The 20,105-nt window shown below is 37.1% G+C and overlaps 1 long non-coding RNA gene across 1 annotated transcript in view; it reads right to left on the bottom strand.

Moving 5' to 3' along the window:
- Positions 1–433: 433 nt before the first annotated feature.
- Positions 434–20,105, bottom strand: part of LOC135972473 (uncharacterized) — a 109,136-nt gene continuing 89,464 nt past the window's right edge. The window contains exon 4 of the long non-coding RNA XR_010588930.1: positions 434–4,196. This is a non-coding gene — a long non-coding RNA (uncharacterized LOC135972473). The remainder of the gene's footprint in view (positions 4,197–20,105) is intronic.

Here is a 20,105-nt window from a genome sequence, read left to right as displayed (position 1 = left end):
ATGCAGAGTACAACAGAAGACATGCCAAGAGGCATTAAATGGACACTCTTCTCATCCCTTGAAGACCTGGACTTTGCAGATGATCCTATCACTCTCCTATCACATACCCAACACCATATACAAGAAAAAACAACTCGATTCAGCTAGCAAATGGGACTGAAAATCAATTGCAATAAGACAGATATCATGACCTTTAATATTGCCTCACCATCACCAGTCTGGAAATCATCAAAATACAACACCAAAACCAAACTCAAGATGTATCAGAGCTGCGTACTTTCAACACTACCTTATAGTGCAGCATGCTGGGGAATGAGAAAGTATGATATGTCCAAACTGTCTTCATTCCATACAATCTGCCACAAAAAAATCCTCCATATCTTTTGGCCCAGAACAATCTCACACCAAGATCTATTGACACAGTGCAGCCAAGAGGATATGAGCACCATCATTGCCAGGAGGCGATGGAGATGGATCGGTCATGTGCTTCAGATGGAAACTGATTCCATCATCAGAGTAGCAATAAGATGGACACCTGAAGGCAAGCGAAAATGAGGCCATCTGAAAACACCATGGCGAAGAGTGGTGGAAGCCAAACTGAAAAACCTAGGGCACAGCTGGGGAACCGTTGAAAGACTTGCCGGAAACAGACAGGAGTGGAGGAGCTTTGTCGCTGCCCTAAATGTCAGAGGCTTAATGGGAACATGATGATGATGATGAGTTTGGCTAAACCAGTTGTGATTTCTAGAGTTTTCAGACAGTGTCATGGTCTCATGGCTGTAGGTTTTCACATTTGGATATAGCACTACTTGATTAGTGGAGGACATGAGGAAGAGAAGCAAGGTCCAACTACAGCCACCAAGATAAAACAAAAGTGATTTACCAGATCATCCTTTTTGAGGAAGAATATTTTACTTTTTGTTTTTATTTAAACAAGAGCAGCTATTGAAATTTACAGCCAAACGTGTCAATCTTTTTTTTCCACACTGCTGTTGTCAAAAGTGGCTGTAATCTCATGCAGATGAGATATTGATCTGTTGCCGATGTTCACTGAGCAGCCAAAGGGGAACCACATTACCAGCTACAAACTCCATCAATCATAGTCTCCTTAATAACAGCACTTAAACGATCTCTCTTGGTATTAACTTATATTGTATCTCTGGCTAGAATCCAAGCTTCAATATAAAAGAGTCTTTGTGAAGGGATAGTTTTGTGGTCACTGTTGATCATTTAAATAAAAAGACTCCTGCTTTCTTGAGTGCTTTGTCTACAGTAATTAGTCTGTATTAAACGTATTAGCTTGATTTAATCCAATTAGTTCAACTGGAATAGAGAAAAAAGAATGCCTTCATTTTCTTATAAATATCAAAGACACGTAGTTTAATAGCAAAATAAAATATGGCTGTAATGCAAGAATGTAAAATCTGGGTTGTTAAAAATCTTTATCATATATCTACTTAAAACACAACACTAGAGAAAATGTATATGTTATTGATTACCTTAGTGATTGCATCATAATCATTCATTTTTACTTATAAAGGAAGACATTTTTAGTACCAGGGGACAAATTCTGCCTTCAGAAGCACATTGAGAAGTTCACTGAAGGCAGCAGGTATTGTGTATACATATCTGAGAGCTGAATTTAGTCCATCTCTTTTAAAGCATATTTTTTAAACCATATCTACTGTCACTTTTGTTCATTAGAAGTTTTTGGCATGATTTTAACAGGAGACCAACATTAACTGATATAAAGTAATTTTTCTGACATCTCCAAAAGAACATGTGTCCTAAGGACATTTCCAATTACACCATGATACAGACATGTACAGACAGATAATTCCATTAACCAATATTTTAAACTATCATTGTAGGTTTTTTAATTTTATTGTAACAAATATCTAGCATACATTTTATACTCCATTATAATTGTATTATACGGGTTTCTTTCCCATGTTCACAGAAGGATTTGTAAGGCAATAAACATCAAATGAAATTGGTAAGAATAATATTGTCAGTGTCTAGACAATGTATTATGAAACATTGGATGAAAGATACTGAACTAACAATATTAGAATTTTTACTGAGAACAAATTCTCTATCCCATTAGGTAGAATATTCTCTAGCATTAATAGTCAATCAGAAATTATGAAGAAGATATGATCACCTTATTTGGTTTTAAATTAGGAAGTATATATTTATTACTGTGTCTTCAGGGCAAAAAAATGGTATGTTTTTTACAACATTATGGTTATCTCAATTTAAAATTCTGGTGGAGGCAAGTCATGGTAGCTTTTCCCTCAGCGTAGCTCTTTGAGGTTAACCCTAGCTGGGTGTTATAGGGTTGACCTCAACTAGCTACACCAAGGGAAAAAAACTACCTGTTCTTTGTCTTCACTACGTTGAAATAACTACTTTGGTGTAAAAAGCATACCTCATTTGCTGTGAAGACAAAGTGTATGTCTTCAGCATACAAAGTGATTTTTTTTTCAGCATTCTGTGTCTTGAAATTTCAAAGAAGTCTGCTTGTCTTCAGTGAGGCAGAGTTGTTGTAACATGTTACAGAAGAGATACACACTATGCTTTCTTGTGAGAGCCTTTATTTTGTTTTTTCTTCTGTTTTGTTGTTTTTCTTATTCCAAAATAAATCATTCATAGACTGGATAGAGAGTCAGCCACCCTAAATACACAACCAACATTATTTTTAGTGAATAAAAAACGTAACATAAATGTGTAAAAAAAATCCTAGTTCTATTTTTAATGGTCCTTTTGACTTCAATGGAACTATGCCAGTTTGCACCTGAAGAGCTTTCTCAATGTTTGTTTGTTTGTTTGTTTATTTATTATAGTGCTTTCTTTTGGCAATATCTCAACTTTTAAACAGAAAATATCATAAGTGGGGTTTTATTTTCTTGTTCATTTCTGTTGACTTTGCCTTTTCTTGATGTATTTGTCAATATACATGTGTGTTTGAATCATTTAAAATATATATTTTTTTAAATTCAGTTTTAAAAATTTGTATGAAGGCCAGAGAAAGTTATGGAATTGCCCAGAAAATCCATGTAAGTCAAATAAACCGCAGTACAATGAACATAAAATAATTGGACTATAATCTCTTTTCGGGCCTAATCCAAATCATATTGAAGTCAATGCAATGAGTCCCACTGACTTCAGTGGTTTAGGCCCAGAAAGTGGAATTCAACTCTCATTAGTGTTGTAATACATTATTTTGGGTATCTTGATAGTTTGTGTGTTCTTGTACAAGTGAGTGTGATAAATGAGGAAACAAAAGGTGCATAAATATTTTGAATGGATAATATATAATATATACATACAACTTCCAATCCTAAATTAGGCTTTCCAGAGAAGTTCTACTTTTTCTTCTTCATTTTGAATTTTTTAAAAACTATCAAGACAGATAGGTGTTTGTTTTAATATTGAAATACATAGTGTACACTGCCCTGTCTGATGAATGTCACAATTCTTATGCTGCATTGGTGTGCTGGATGAGGCTATTGGGGTATGTCCACACTGCAGATGGGAATGAGCCTTCCAGTGTTGGTAGACAGGCTTAAGCCAGCATGCTAAACACAGCAGCATGGATGTTATGACTCAAGTCTGAAAACCTTGAAAGCCGAGCTGCATCCTGAGCCACAACATCCACATGGCGGTTTTTCATGTACTAATTCGAGGCCTGCTAGCAAAAAATGATCTGTCTGTGCTGGATGGCTCACTCTCAACTGCAGTGAAGACATATGCTTGGAGGCCCTGGCTAAAATCCTATTACCAAACTGGAGAGAATGCTGATATGATTTCCCTATTTCTGATGGAGTTCACCCCTACCTCTGAGATGTCATCAGAGTTTGCTCATTTGAGAGGTCTATAAGAAATCTTCAATAGATTTTTTTTCCCACCAGAATTGATCAGATTGTGTCACATGCCAATCTACTCAGTGGACTTTATCCTGATCTCACTTAGTATTTTTAAACAGGTGTTATTCACCGAATTCAGTGCAATTACCATGATGTACATCAGTGTAAATAGAGAACAATCTGACCCAATATATTTTTCTCAGTGTTCCCATTTGGTCCACTACAGAAATTGGTTTGTACTGCAAAGTTGTTTCAGGATCTGGATCTTCATCCAAACTTCCCCAGTGTTTGCTGGCATCCAGGTCCAAGGTTCTGATTCATAACCATCTGTGTTAATAATGAAGAATGACATTAACCAAGTTCAATTTCTCTTCTCTGAAAAGAAATAACCTTTGCAATACACATCAGTGTGACTTTCACCTGAATACAGACCAAGTAAAGCCAGGAAGTTTTGATCTTATATTGGCAGATCCAAAAAGGTATTGCTAAATTAACCTTAGGTCACCTTGAACTCTTTAATCTCTTATTTCTTAATCAGGATAACTCCCATTATAAGTCCAATGGTGCACATAATCATCATACATAACTTAAATGGAAAATAAGCATGGGTGTGTCTTCAATGAGGCTTAAGAATGATCTTATAAAGATAAGCATGTGCTTACGTGTTTCACTGAATTGGGGCCATAATAAATGAGAATACCACCGGCAAAGCACTGAGTAGAAAATTGGGTAGGAACTTGAGGACTTGGCCACCAATTAATACAAAGTTATTTTTCCACAACAAAGTCATTAAGTTATATTCAATGCAATGGGAAATTACACCCTGTTCTTTAGATCAACTCTTGTGCTCTGGTCCTGGAAGATACCAAGCACCTCCTACAAAGTTCTGAGTGCTCTCAACTCCCATCAAAGTCAAAGAGATTTTAGCAGTAACACCTCACAGCATGTTCTCCTCAGCACATCAGTTTCATGCTTTGCTTACTTGCATACAGTCATACACTCTGCCAGAATTGTGCTCTTATATAATCTGAAGCAATTTGAACCCCATAAAATTGGAGAGGCAATTTTTTTTAGCTTCACTCCAATAAAAAAATCCAGTAATGGAATAATTTGACAAAATATACCAATTTAGAAAGTTGAAGTGGTGTCCAGTAATCATTATGTACATTTTTCATCTTAAAACATCTTCAAGGGTATGCACCAGTAATAGTCAGGCCCAGAATTGTTTGAATTCATTTTATCCTTCTACCTTTGCTGCTGAACATTTTAAGTAATGTCTTATGCAGCAGTTCTACAGCAGGAAGCTTAATAGGGATGCTGTTTCCATAACAACAAATAGAATTTGAGCAAAAACACAGTGCTCAGTGGTTACTGTTCTTCACAGCAGATAAAAGCAGTTATTCAAAATTACAAGCAGCATGACATTGAAAAAATAAATTAAAGCAAGGAGTGCTAACAGTTCTGTTCCACATTTAGTAAAAGTTTAACTCTTAAATGCTTGAAGGGTACCTGTAGGGTCCCAGGAATTTACTGTATTCTATGCAACTAGTTAAATCCTGACCCGAAGAAAAAAAAATTGTCTCGGGCATTTATGTTTAGGGTACAATTAAGAGAAAAAGTAGTAACAATCAGGTGAGTCAGAGAAATGATCAGACTGAAGGATCCAATTTATATTTTACAAATTTGGGACAGAAACGGTCAAATTCTGCTTTCAGTGACCCTCCTGTTTGTGATGAGGTTGCAAATATGGAAGAGAAAGCTTTATTTTCTATATTCATGATTTTGATCACTTTATTATATATTTTTGAACACTTGGTGTTATTCTGAAAATTATATAATTTTTCCCATATATGATTTTTTTTCTCCTAAAGCTAGCAATTTTCCTTACCTTTTATAAAAGTTAAAAAAATGTGTTCCTGTTTATAAAACAGTAGCACTGTGTTTTGATCAATACATATGGGAATTCAAAATTAGTGTTTCAGCACCATAGGCAGTGTTTATGCTTCTTTTTTCCATAGAAGTTAAATTTCATTTTAATGGAGAAATAAAATAGTATAGTGAAAAGCTATATGGTATAGCCTTATTTTCCTGTTTTACGTATTGTAAAATATACAGGTCAGATGGGAGCTGAATTTAGTAGGAGAACAAGATATGGCTCATCAGACTTCCTTATCTGGACTGTGGCAGTGTCACCTTCTGGTATGATGTTATCTGCAGTGATACCGATAAATCAGAACATATGTAGCAATATTCTGTGCAACATTTGAGAAAATAAATCTTGATATGAAAGTTAGAGACAAAGAGAAAGGTTATAGTCAGTCCCTTTTCAACACATAGAAATGCCTGCTGCTAATGTGGCCAATGAATTTGTTAGCCAATGAATTTCAAGCCCGTATTTTGGCTGTATTTTCAACTGATCATTAGAGATAAGGCAAACACATGCCATTTTTTACATGGCTGGGTTATTCACATAACACTAAGATAGTTGCAGCAACATGTTCAAAGAAACAAAATAGAAATGGAAGTTCTCAAAATAGTGATTTCAAGGAAAATTACTATCCTTTCACACCGTGCTTCCACCTTCTCAACTATGTCTTGCAATGAAAAGCAGGAACCATTATTGACTTCTGCTTTGTTTTTTTCATTCACAATACTACATGGTTCATATATGAGAACCACGCAATATAGTAGTTATAATTGTCTGGCTATGCCTAAAGGAGGACAGGAGACATTTGACATGGGTTTAAGCAGGCTGCAACTTTATTATTAGATGTCTGGGACTACCTGGCAGATTAAAGTGTACAGTGCAGGTAACCCCATGTTTATTCCATAATTACCCAGGGAGATTTTACCAACTCCCCCTCTTTTTCCATGCAGGCCCCTCCAGCAAATCCATTGCCATGACATTATCCTACCCGGAGGAGTAGACAGGGGGCTTCCACCAGCTCTGCCTCTTTTTCCCTCCAGGTCCCTCCAGCAAATCCATTGCCAGGATCTTACCATCCACCCTACTCATAGGAGGACTAAAGTGGACTATAAGAATCGGGGGGTTGGCTCCCTGCCGTATCAATCATAGGAGTCCCCAACCGCCCCCAATTTGTTCCTTTTATGAACACTTATTTTTAAGTCCTTTTCCAAGCCATTTATCCAGTCACTGTATACCTTTCCTATGGAGTACCTACACTGGACATCTGCCCTACACTTAAATATTGAGTTGTGACATATGGCCTACTACCCGTCATGCCATGCAAGAACAGACCCCTTCCTGAATCCACTGTGGGGAAGGCAAAAAAACTCCTAACTGCACCCATGGTGGTAAGTGAAAAATTCCTTCCCAGTACCCCTAAAAAAGGGGGGCTAGCATAATGTCCACAGCAGGTGTTGACCAAACCTGGTATTTTACCACCTAAAAGGTGGGGAGGGTGGGTCTTGCTTCAGACTTGGGCCATGTAAAAGAGGAGATGTCAGGCACCGAACTGCCCCTTTGAAACTCTTCATACCCAGGGGATGAGTCAGCAAACATGGTGACCTTTTTTGCAGCAGTTTTCATCTTCCCTTTCCCCTCCCCAGCCATAAAGCACTGTCTCCTCCTCCCTGCCTCCACTTAAAAGTGCAGGGTGGTCCCTGTCCCTGACCAGAGTAAATAATCGGGCAATTAGAATTATGAAAAGTTGACAAAGTATCAATCCCAGATAAATTACATTCCCAGATCCTAAAGGAACTAGTAAGGAGAAATAAAGCAGCACCTGGTAAAGAATTTCAATATCTTACAAAGGATGAGCAAATGTGTCTGTAGGATATAAGTGGCGTGACAGGGGCTACATTAGCTCCTACATTCAAGGAAAGAATCAAGGGAAAGTTTACTAGATATATGTAAGCCACATTTCAGTTGTGTGAATCATAGTAAGCATATTAATAAAAGGAAATTAACATTTTGTAATATATAATGTAATAGTGATGGGATGAGAAGCAGATAAAAAGCATTATTGTCTAATTTCAGGAAAGCAGTTTATACTGTATGGAGTATATGACACAATGATCTAGCAATGATAAAGTCTGGCTTAAAAAAGTATTGGCTTTGATTAATTTAAATTCAGAAATAAATATCTAAGTTGCTAACAGATCAGGGTAGAAGGCAAGTGTGCAATAAGGTACAGGCAATGCCCATTCCTGTCACTGTAATTTCAAAGATGACTGATTTTTTTCTGATGGCTCATAAGTGAATTAAAAACAATTGCAACAATGAATTTGATCTTGGGAGATGTTTATGGGTTCATGCAGGAACATAATGCAGTTAAACTAGTGAAATGCAAGAAGGTAATGAGATTGGAGCCCCCAAAATGATATTGGAAATTAGACCACAAATAAAGCGTAATGTAAGAAGATGAAAGATGAACACAGGCCAGAAAAAAAAAAGTCTTGTATTTATGTTAGTAGGCAGGTAAAAAAAGGAAACAATATCTTGAGGCGTGGGAATGGAGTGAAATCAACAGAAGTTAATTTTAAGCACTAGTGAAATCACATTTGAAATACTGTACGCTACTCTACCCATATTATTATCAGAGAATGAAAATGTACCATTGGCAACTTCCAAAATAAGATATGAGATTAACCAAATTTGGCACACAATGCATATCTTAAGCAAAAGGAGACAGATTTCATATAAACATATACGTTCAGCCTTGTTTAGGAACAGGAAGAAATGCAAATAATCAAGTTGAGTCAAAACACAAGGGTTGGGAAAAATATAATATTGCTAGAAATAATATTGCATAATTAAGTGCTCCAAAACAAAACAAAATATATAGCTCAAAGCAGAAACAATGCAAGTGAATTGTGCATAACAGTTAGATACTAGTATTGTATGATCCTGATCAAAATGAGAATGACTTCAAATAGAGGTCAGAAAATTAAACCTTTACTGATGAAAAAAATAAATGCATTTAATTCATGGAATAATGGAAAAATCCATTCCAGATGGATACAGAAAAGATTCCCCTAAAAGTCTGGACCTGCAATTGTAACAATGAAAGCTTGGATGCTGAAGTAGTACAAGAAATTGACCTATTAACTATGCTAACACTAAATAATCTAAAAGTGTTATAGCTATAACAGAATTGTGAGTGTATAAAGGCAGGGAAGGATTTTGTCTATTTTCTGAATATGTGATATGAGGGAAAATCTCAAATGTTTTAGAAGGTAATTGAAGTGAGTGTCAGCTTTGAAGGAAAAAAGGCAGCAAAAACATTTTACTCCATCCAGAGTAAGATGGTGTGTTTTCAACCTGTTAAGAATTGTAATGGAAACACTGTCATATCCAATGAAGGAATCATGGAGGATTGGAAAACACATTTTCCTTGGGGAATATATTAATCCTGGAATGGCAAAATAATACAAAATGATGGCCAGAAAGCATTTAGCAGATAGAAAATGGGAACCCTAACTAAGAATTTTTTTTCTACAGAACAATGAAAAGATAAGACAGCATCTCTGGAAATGAGGAACAATAAAGCACCCGGTGTTAGACATACAGTTCCAATGATTTACTTATTAACTGTGTGGCTAAAACACATTTTGACAGTCTCCAACATTTTACAAGATAGAGTTATTATGGAAAGTGTATCTAAAGGTCTGGAAGTATATTGCCATTCCATTGCACAAAAGAAGTGGCAAAACAAAGCTATGCACCTATAGTACACAGGCTAAATTCTAATGAAGGAATAAAAAATGCAGGAAAATATCAGCCATGATTCAGACAGTTTCAAGGATTGTAATGAAAGAGCTGTATGAAACTACCAGTGTTGGCTTCATTTACCTAGGAAACCTGAGACTTTCAAGTATTTGCAAATGGGGTGAATGAATCAAAACATAAAATACCAGTCAGCATGAATATCATGGTAGTTTAGTGTGTGATCTGAATATCTCCTGGCTATACTTCAGTCAGAATTTAGCTCATGGATATTATTCATCTGCCCATTGCTGAGATGGGCTCTTGACAACAGCAGACACCAAGCTGATTATTGATTCTATGTCTAGTATCCTTGTGGCTTTCCTAAGTAAATACAGTAGCTGTACCTAAGAACTTGAGGACATTTGTATCCCTTTTTCAGTGGAGCTGGCATAGTAGTGTGGCAGTAGCCTGTCCTATTTTTGCTCCTGCACAATGGAGTGGAAGATTGCTGCACTGAGGGAAGCCACCCAGACCTGCTGAAATATACAGAGGAGATGGAGCAGCCACCTCATGTGGAAAGGAAACAGGCTTTGGAAGCAGCAAGCTATTGGTCAACCCTCTCCAAAAAGAATCAATGGTAAGGGGAATGGTCATATTTCCAAGGAATATGGGGACCCTGGTGTATATAATCTTAGTGAGGGAAGGGGCTTGAGAGATGGAATATACTGCATTATATCTCAATTCTGATTCAGATATCTGAATATTACCTCAACACTAGGATCCCCAAATAATATGTATATCATCCAAATATTATATACTGATATTTATCCATCCTTAACTACTGGTGTCTTAGGAAAGAATGAGACATGGCAGCATGCTCCAACTATGATACTAGATTTTTGAATGTACCTGAAAACAACATTAAAAGCACAACAAAACAAATAGTTCCAAAATTGGCTCCAAAGCTTAATGTACAGATCTGGATCTGAATTTAAATGTTTCAATGTCTGAAAGGGGCTAGGAGCTGGTATTCAAGATTGGATCCTTCTTGTAGAGATGGTTGCGTGATGCAATGTTTGGATACAGGTCAAAATTCAAACTTTATTAAAAAGAATTCAGATCCAGTTGTCTGATTTAGGCTCATCTTCTTTGGACCTTTCCTATCACCCTCTGGTAACTAAATAAACTTAACAATTTGTTAATACTGTAAATGCTGTTCCGGTGACAACTATGAAGCTTTGCCCAATTGTTCATTGTTGTTTAAATAGTAGTTATTATTAGAGGTGATCCAAAAAAAAAACCTTTCAGCATTTTTTCAACAAAAATAATTTTTTCAATTTATATGTAAATTTTGGGGGTGGGAGTTTTGTATAAAATGAACGTTTTTAATATTGTTTACATATTTTCATGGAAAAGAACTCCTATTTTTCAGCCAGCCTTCGCTGTTAGAAAACAAAGTAACTGCAACCTTTGTGGGTATTGTTGTTTTTTATCTTGTTTTGCTTCATTATATCTACAAATTTAAGAGAAACAAAGAAATCTACAAATAAAAAGACTCATGGGGAAGAGTTATTCGTCATGCTAGAAAGACAAATAGGCAGCCTCCTTCAGGATCTCTATTATAGGACAAGCTGAAGTGAATACTAGATATATGACTGAAAACAATCAATTAATGTTATTGTCATTTACTAAATATGCTACGCTCCTGACATTTTCTAGAATCGGTGCTTGGAAATAATCTGTGATCTACACATACGGTAGTGAGTCATACACAATTAACACTACTAGACCTGCTAGTAGCTATTGAGAACTGGAGCTTGACTCCAAACACTACAGACACAAATCTTCAGTACTTAGCAGCACGTGGTTTCTTCAAGAGACTACTTGCCTGTGTCCCAGAAGATGATTCCTTCCTGTAAGCAAAGCCCAGGTGAAATAACTGACCTTTCATCCTTAAGGGTCAAATTTTATAAACTGCTTACAGGAGGCAGTGGGGACACATTTTCAAAATATTTAGGTACCTAAAGCTGTAGAGAGATGCCTAGTAGAATTTTCAAAAGCTCTTAGGCAGGGCAGGTACCTAATTCCCATCTCTCACAATTATAGGGCAAGATGTGCTTTAGACCCCCTTTTGTCCTTTTTGAGTACAGCAGGCCTGGCTTCCTGAACACCTTTCAAGTGTGAAGCAATGCAGTTAAATGCACAAATAACTAAGTATCCAGAAAAAGAGGGATTTGCACATACATCTCCTACTTCATAGCAAAGTGCCCTAATTGTCAATCTGGCACATCCACTCCTATTTGCTTGTTGCCCCAATGACTAGTCAAGAATTTTATACAAAGTAGAATAGCCTCTTAAATCAGCCTATCCTAGAGCTCTATATAGGGTGGTCTTTCAGGAGATAGAAGTTCAAATCTCTGCTCTATATCAGGCAGAGAAGGGAATTGAACTTGGGTCTTGCTAGTGAGTAGTGTAATAGAAGCAGTGGCTTCTTTCTTTGATAAATCTGTGAAGGGCGCCTTCAGGAGTTACAAGTCATGGACTCCAGTATAAACATGAGTCTGAACATGGACCCATAATGATATCTGGTTTTGGACTAAGTCTGGCTACGATTGATCTTCAGTACATGCCCCATATGGGAGTACTGACTTGAGTGCATGCTATTCATCATGAGAAGGGTTACAGAATCAGGGTATCAATATAGATGTGTGGAGGGGTAAGGTGTATATGACATTGACTTTTAAGGGTCCTGTCTGATTTTCTTCTTTCTCTTCTATAGTTTTCTAAAGAGGAAAGTCCTTGTTTATCCCTTGATCTTTTCTATATTTTGGAGATTACATTGTCTCCAAAAGAAAATTAAAATTTAAAAAGTTCTCTGCTCCAAATTCATTGATGTGTTAAAGGGTATCAGGAAAAATTATTTTGTAAAATTCTGCCACTAAGTCAAAGGTAAAGATTTAAATAACTTCCCAGCCTCTGTTCACCAGCTCTGTGGAGAGTTATGCTCTGCTATCAAGGATGACTTTCCTCTGGGGCTCATCAAATACTTCAGAAGAGAAGAGTTTTTGTTTTTATTTGTCTTTGTTTTATCTTTTGGTATCTTGGTTTCACAAGCAAACCTCGAAAACATTTTTGGGAACCCCTGTCTGGTACATTGGTAGCACAACATTGCATAAAGTATAGTATGCTATTTAGGTGATTTAGAGGTATGATCTATTAAATGGATCCCAGAGTGTATCTATCAGAAATGGTCAATACTAATCATGCCATAAACAGGCAAGCATGCCTGCAATATGATACAATCCTTTTCTGCTTTGGTTCTACATTAAACCAAGAAGTTACAAGGAAATGCTGATCAAACTTCTTGGAAAGTGGACTCTGCTCAATGGAACTACCAGGCCACTTTGAGAGAAGAAGGGTTTGTGATAAGATAAATGAGCCCCATAGAAGATTTGGTGATAATAGGATTAAAACCTTGCCTAAACAGCCTGATGCTACTGGAAGAGCTTGCCAGGTTTTCAGTGGATTGGAGACACCTGTCCACTTGACTGTAATCAATCTACTAATGAAAGTTAATGGCTCATCAGGATCTCTATGGAGAAATCCAGGTCAGAGATGCCTCCTCAAAAAGTTATATAGACCAGAGGGGAGGTGGCAGGAAAGTCAGATAGTTTGATTGTGAGTGACTGAGTGTTTCTGTTGTTCTATAGGTACTATGGGTGAAAGAAGTCCCTTAATTTTTATTTTAAGTTTGAACTGTCTTGAGCAAGGCTTTTTGTTTAATCTGGTTTGACCTTAAAGGGGAAGACTTTTTTTTTTTCTCTAAACAAATTTGAATAAGATTGAAGTTACAGATGTTTTTGGTTGAAAGCTAGACCCTAGTGGATTATGTTGTTGACATAAATTAGAACAGTTTAATGTTTCTGATGAAGAGATAACTTTGGAAAATGTCAGAGTTGTTTTAGATAAGAATTGAGGTCCACTGATACTTTGATAAAGAAATATATATCCAATTCAGCCTTTTTCTACTTGTGTTTAGCTAGTGCTTTCAATCTTTCACTTTCATGAGCACAAAAATTCATCGAGTCCATGTGTGCCCTACAGTGCATATTTCTGTTAGTAATACTCTTATAGTAGCTTCTAAAGTATTTGGGGTAATATTGAAATAGGTATAAATTCTAGTAGAACAAGATGTAGGAAAGAGTATTAGCAGCTCACCAAAAGGCCATCATATGTACTAATGTCTGTTTCTATAATCCTGCTGAAATTTATGAATGAAGGAAGAGGGTGGGGGCATATTTAATTGAAGACACTCAAAGATGTACCAATATGAACACCTATTACGGTAGTGCCTGTACAGCCTCCTTGTTCAAGAACTTGTCAAGTTCCATCTGAAACTGATTTACACTACCTGCTTCTAATGCTACCCAATTGGCAATTTGTTTCTTATTTCCATCAGTCTCTGTGTAATGAAAATCTGTCTAAATCACTTATAACTGATTCTATTCTTTATTTCTCCCTTAGTTTCAATTCAAGTCTGCTTGGTTCCAGTTGGTTACTATATCAAGGAGCTTCTTGGCATCAATCCATTTCTTCCCTATCCAGATCTTATATGCCTCACTCACAGCTGACCTTTGCCTAAATTACATAGACCAAATCTGGCTGAACTTTCATCATAACACAAACCTGAGAAACCTAGTTATTGTTGATATCATTTCTCTTGTCATGGCTTTTCCTTCTGGAATTTGGTAATACGAATGATGACATATCCACAGTGAGGACTTGCCTATTGCCATACTACATGACAAGCCAAAATGGCAAAAAGGATGGATGTATTTCATAGTCTTACAAGAACTTCTGTATCAGAGGGGTAGCTGTGTTAGTCTGGATCTGTAAAAAGTGACAAAGAGTCCTGTGGCACCTTATAGACTAACAGACATATTGTAGTATTCACTCACAAAAGCTTATGCTCCAATACTTCTGTGGCATTTTAAAATATTTGTATCCAAACACTGTGCAGATGTTAGTAATATTTGATTCATAAGCACCTTAACTTTTCTGGCTTATGTTCTGTTTTCTGTTTTACTAAAAAAAAAAAAAAATACAAGTATGCTGTCCTTCTTGAAAACTTGTTGAACGTAGGAGGAGTTGCAGATGACACTAAACTAAACTAGGAGGCGTGGTAGATACACTAGAGGGTAGGGATCGGATACAGAGGGACCTAGACAAATTAGAGGATTGGGCAGAAAAAAACCTGATGAGGTTCAACAAGGACAAGTGCAGAGTCCTGCACTTAGGACGGAAGAATCCCATGCACTGCTACAGACTAGGGACCGAATGGCTAGGTAGCAGTTCTGCTGAAAAGGACCTAGGGGTCACAGTGGACGAGAAGCTGGATATGAGTCAACAGTGTGCTCTTGTTGCCAAGAAGGCTAACTGCATTTTGGGCTGTATAAGTAGGGGCATTGCCAGCAGATCGAGGAACGTGATCGTTCCCCTTTATTCGACATTGGTGAGGCCTCATCTGGAATACTGTGTCCAGTTTTGGGCCCCACACTACAAGAAGGATGTGGAAAAATTGGAAAGAGTCCAGCGGAGGGCAACAAAAATGATTAGGGGTCTGGAGCATATGACTTATGAGGAGAGGCTGAGAGAACTGGGATTGTTTAGTCTCCAGAAGAGAAGAATGAGGGGGGATTTGATAGCAGCCTTCAACTACCTGAAGGGGGGTTCCAAAGAGGATGGAGCTCGGCTGTTCTCAGTGGTGGCAGATGACAGAACAAGGAGCAATGGTCTCAAGTTGCGGTGGGGGAAGTCCAGGTTGGATATCAGGAAAAACTTTTTCAATAGGAGGGTGGTGAAACACTGGAATGCGTTACCTAGGGAGGTGGTGGAGTCTCCTTCCTTGGAGGTTTTTAAGGCCCGGCTTGACAAAGCCCTGGCTGGGATGATTTAGCTGGGAATTGGTCCTGCTTTGAGCAGGGGGTTGGACTAGATGACCTCTTGAGGTCCCTTCCAACTCTGATATTCTATGATTCTATGATTCTATGAGTATTTACAAAGCTTTTCTACTCTTTTTTTTTAACAAATTGGTTATTGTTCTATGAATCCTTTTGATTTCTACACCTAACAATTCTCCTTTCAAAAATTCAAGGCACTCCGTATGTTCTTTTTTATCTGGCTTGCTATGCCCACAACCAGAGCTGTTAAGATAAATACATAGTAGAATTTAAACCAGTGATAATGAGTGTTGTCACTGACTGCTGCAACAACCCAATAGTAGCTTTTCAATATGTTGTCTTTAAGCTAGGAAAATAAGTTAGTTTAGATAACGTAAGAAATAACTTGTTTTGTCTGAAAGTTGAATTGAATTGATTTCTGACTCTTTTATATGGTTTGGAAAAGTTCAGATTTTTTTAAGTACCTCATTTCTCTGCCCAAGGAATTTGGATACCATTCAGATAAGCATTTGAATTCTTTTTAATGCTTTTATACAAACCAAACCTTCTGGGACTCACCCATCATTACCATGAACCAATTTTTAATCTATTTCCAGGAGCTCTCCGTTTCCATTATTTCTGAAAGGTCCCTTTTCAGATTGGTGTGCTGGATATTGGTTAGCACAGGCCTGGCTTTTTTTAAACTCCTTCTCTATTGTAGAGGATTTTCTGATCTGTAAGATGTATTCTAGTGAATAACACTGAGAGTTTGTTTAAAAAAGCAAAAACAAAACACCATCTTCCTGCAGGAAACTTAAATGGCCAGGACTGTATGTAAGTGCCACAGCTGTGCCTGGTCAGTAGTTGGACTGGAAATTACCAAGGAAAGATCAAGGTTGTCAAAGTAGTACTGGTGATTTAGTCGATGTCATCCTTCCTTCCTGCCTTACCAATGTCCCAGCATAGCCTAAGGAAATGGAACACCGTGCTGCCACAAAGTAACTATTCAATAGTCACACTTTATTTATTATTATAAATTATTGGCAAGAAGTAATCTGTTGGACTCTGACAATCAATAACTATTCATTAACCTTTATTAAAATGTTTATTAATATTTATACATTATTTATACATGAAACCTTAATATAAAGTGAGGTTGATGAAGGACAAGTGGATAAGTGATTTCTATGTACACAAGACAAAGTTATGATTGTACGAACAGGGATACACTGGGGAGCAGGAAAGGAGAATGCAGGGACCCATATTCCATACCTCCAATAGTCCTGCCTGAAAAAGTACCCATAATATCGCTGTTTTCACTTCCTGAATACTTACAGGGAGAGCATGGGGGGTGGAACCCCTTGTACTGTTTGCAATGCTTAACGCATTAAAGCAGATGGGTAAGTGTGATCCCATACCTCTTCCCTTGTGCACTGGCTCACATCTGCACTGAGAGACGCACAAGCTACTCTTCCCAAAGGAGTAGCAAAGATGGATGGTGTTGGTATTTTTCCCCCCATGCACCTGGCAGTGCTAAACATCTGGCCTCCACAGGCACATTGCCTCCTGCTACTACTGCTTGCATGATGCAAAACACATTTCCTTCCCTATTACAGCTTTGAATGTGAGCCTATGTAGCCCCAAGATTTGTCAAGTTCCTTGGGATTCCTTAGGTGAGCAAGTGCTTTATCAATGTCAGATATTAATTATTATTATTATTGGAAATATGATAATAAATACCCTAGGCATTGATGGAGAGTAGACCCTTCACTTTATAGGAAAGTCTTTTGCAATGTACAATTACTGTTTCTCCTTTGACAGCCATTTCAGTGAAGCACTCTCAAAATGCAAGTGAATTCTGACATGACCTCCTTCTCTCACAAATTCATGCTAAATGTCCTTTATCAAATTAACATTGAATTCCAAGATCTGAAGAGATTTGGTGATCAATTGCAGCCACTTATTCTTAAGGCTGAGTTAATTATTTTGGGGAGTTGATAGTAATTGGATTCATTGTACTTTGGTTTTAAGAAAGGAATTATAAGACATTTGGGTATAGCAACTTGTAAATGATCCTGTTGAATTTCATTATTAAAAGATCCACCACTTCCTAATTGACTGGCTATTAGTAAAACAACCTAAGAGAATTAGGTTAGTTAAAGTACTCCCAGATGTTTTCATTGGTCACTGCCCTGGTTTTAATAGAAAATCAGCATTTAAAATTGCTTGAGAATGAGAAACAAATGAAAATAAAGAATTCCAATAGTCTATTCAGACAGATTCCTGGGACATATAATTGGAAATGATTGAAATCACTTTTAATAAATTATATTGATTGTGCACAGGAATATTTACACAAAGGGTATGTGACAATTTGAGATAGGCATTTGTAGGGTTGAAAGGCTGGATTGATTACAAGCAACACATGTGACTGAGGCCCCAGAGATGTCACGTGGAATTCCCCCCCCTCCCTTCTTTTACATTGAAAAAGAGTCCAGAGAAAAACTAGCACTTCCTAAGTACCAAATGTACAATGGAAAAACAAAATCTTAGCTCTGGAGAAAAACCCATACACAGCCATCATGTGGGTTTTGTGAAGTCTTAATGATTTATTTCATGATTAACTTAAAAGGACTAGTTAAATAATAGCCATGCATGATAGAACCATAGGTCCTATTAAAATGGCAAATGAGTTTATATGCTTTAGAAAATATGTGGCTCTTTTGATGGCTGTAGTGGATAATCTCATGTCTCAGGTTGCTGATCTGTACTATCAAGTTGCATTAGCAGACTCTTCAAATGGATTTGCAGAATGATCCTGGTTACCTTGAAACTTGTCTCCATGTTTTTTGTTTATATATTGCTAACACATAAAGTAGGCTATAGGAGCTGAATCTGACAGATTTTAAATAAACTACTAATACACTTTGTTAATTTTAAGTTTGCCACTATATATTTATGCCAAAGAAAGAACAGTAGCCTGAACATTAAAAGTATCAAAGTGATCAGCTAAGGGAATGATTAAGGAGCTAAATATTCAAATATATATTCACTGTTCATACAGTCTTATAAATGAAAGCACATTAGTTTGGCTACTCCACTATTGTTTTATTTCATAAAGTAGCCGACACTTAAAAATCTGAGTTTGGGCCATAACCTCCTTCATTCTGGGATCATATCTCTACTTAATAATCATTGCCGGTAACCAAAAGTCTTCCTACAAAGAAAAACAACATCCTATCATTTCCTGTAGGTCATGAGGGAAGGAGCATGGGAACTCCGATTGTATGCCTTACAGTTAAAGAGAGGTGGATCAATTCAGATAAAATAAGAAGTGACATAAATATTTGTCCAAAACTAATTTTTAACTGAATTGAGTCTTCAACACTTTGGAAAATGTTTGGATTCCCCTGCCCTCTCATTTTTGTCCACTTTTGCACTTACTGTTTTTGGCTAGGCCTAGAAATAGAAGTGCCCAAATGGCACGAGTAAGGTTAATCTTATTGTTAATCTTACATTTTTTCTGGCCTAATTTAAAGCTGAAAGCCTTCACCTTCCCTGAAGAAAAAATTTCAACCAAATTTTGTAGACAAAAGAGGTTTGAATATTTCAAATAAGGCTTGGGTGGACATAATTTTGGGTGGCTTCTCCAAACTGAACCTCTGATTTATTTTTGAACTTCATTCACCAATAAATATCTCTATCACTGTATAAGGCTTTTCTATAGTCAGATTTGTTTAAAGTGCTAATTATAGTGAGAAATGTTACTGCTGTGCTGCCAGATATGCATCTCACTTATTATTTTTTATAATTTGGTTTGGATGCTCATTCCTGCTCACTACTGTAAAAAAAAAAAAAAATGAAGTAAACTTGACAGACTTCCATAACTCAGATACCATATCTGGTGGTTGGCTGATAGGATAGTGTGTGTGTGTGTGTGTGTGTGTGTGTGTGTGTGTGTGTATATATATAAAAAACTAATTATGTGACTAATAGAAGATAGTGGCTGAAAAGTACTGGGAAAGGGAAGATTTTGGTATCCGTGGGGAGTGGTAAGAGTTATCATCATACCTATGATCACTACTATATGTGGGCAGAGGGCCAGAAGGGTTTATCTTCTAAGTTAGCTCCCCAAGATCATCTTCTAATACCAATATGCATAAACAGTCATTACTAGCTAGAGAACAAACAAAAACAATTATAATACATTATTTTTCCAATAGTCTAAGGCAGTGGACATGCACATCTTCTTGCCATGACTGGGCTTCCATCTACAGTTGTAACAAAGCTGGTGTCTTGTTTTTGTTGTTGTTATGGTTTTAATGGTCCAGCTGCAGAGATTTCCTTGCAATGGAGAATGTTCCATCCACACCCTTTGATGCCCGGAAACCTCCAGTGAGTGGTACCTCCATATTATTTATTTATATTTCCACCACCAACACCAATACTGTCTTGGGATGCTGAGTATTTACAATGGTTTCTCTTTCCCACAGGACCAGAGAGGAACAGAGATCTCTCTGCCTTGGGAGATCTCAATGTAACCCAATCCTCTCCCCTTCACCTCCTTCCTTTTTCTTGTAGATGCCTCAATTGATGGCTAATTGGTTCATCCACCCCCAAATTGAT

Source organism: Chrysemys picta, chromosome 6 (genome assembly GCF_011386835.1).
Source record: "Chrysemys picta bellii isolate R12L10 chromosome 6, ASM1138683v2, whole genome shotgun sequence".
NCBI lineage: Eukaryota > Metazoa > Chordata > Testudines > Emydidae > Chrysemys > Chrysemys picta.
Note: the sequence above shows the minus strand (reverse complement) of the source record. Positions and strands in the feature narration are given on the sequence as shown.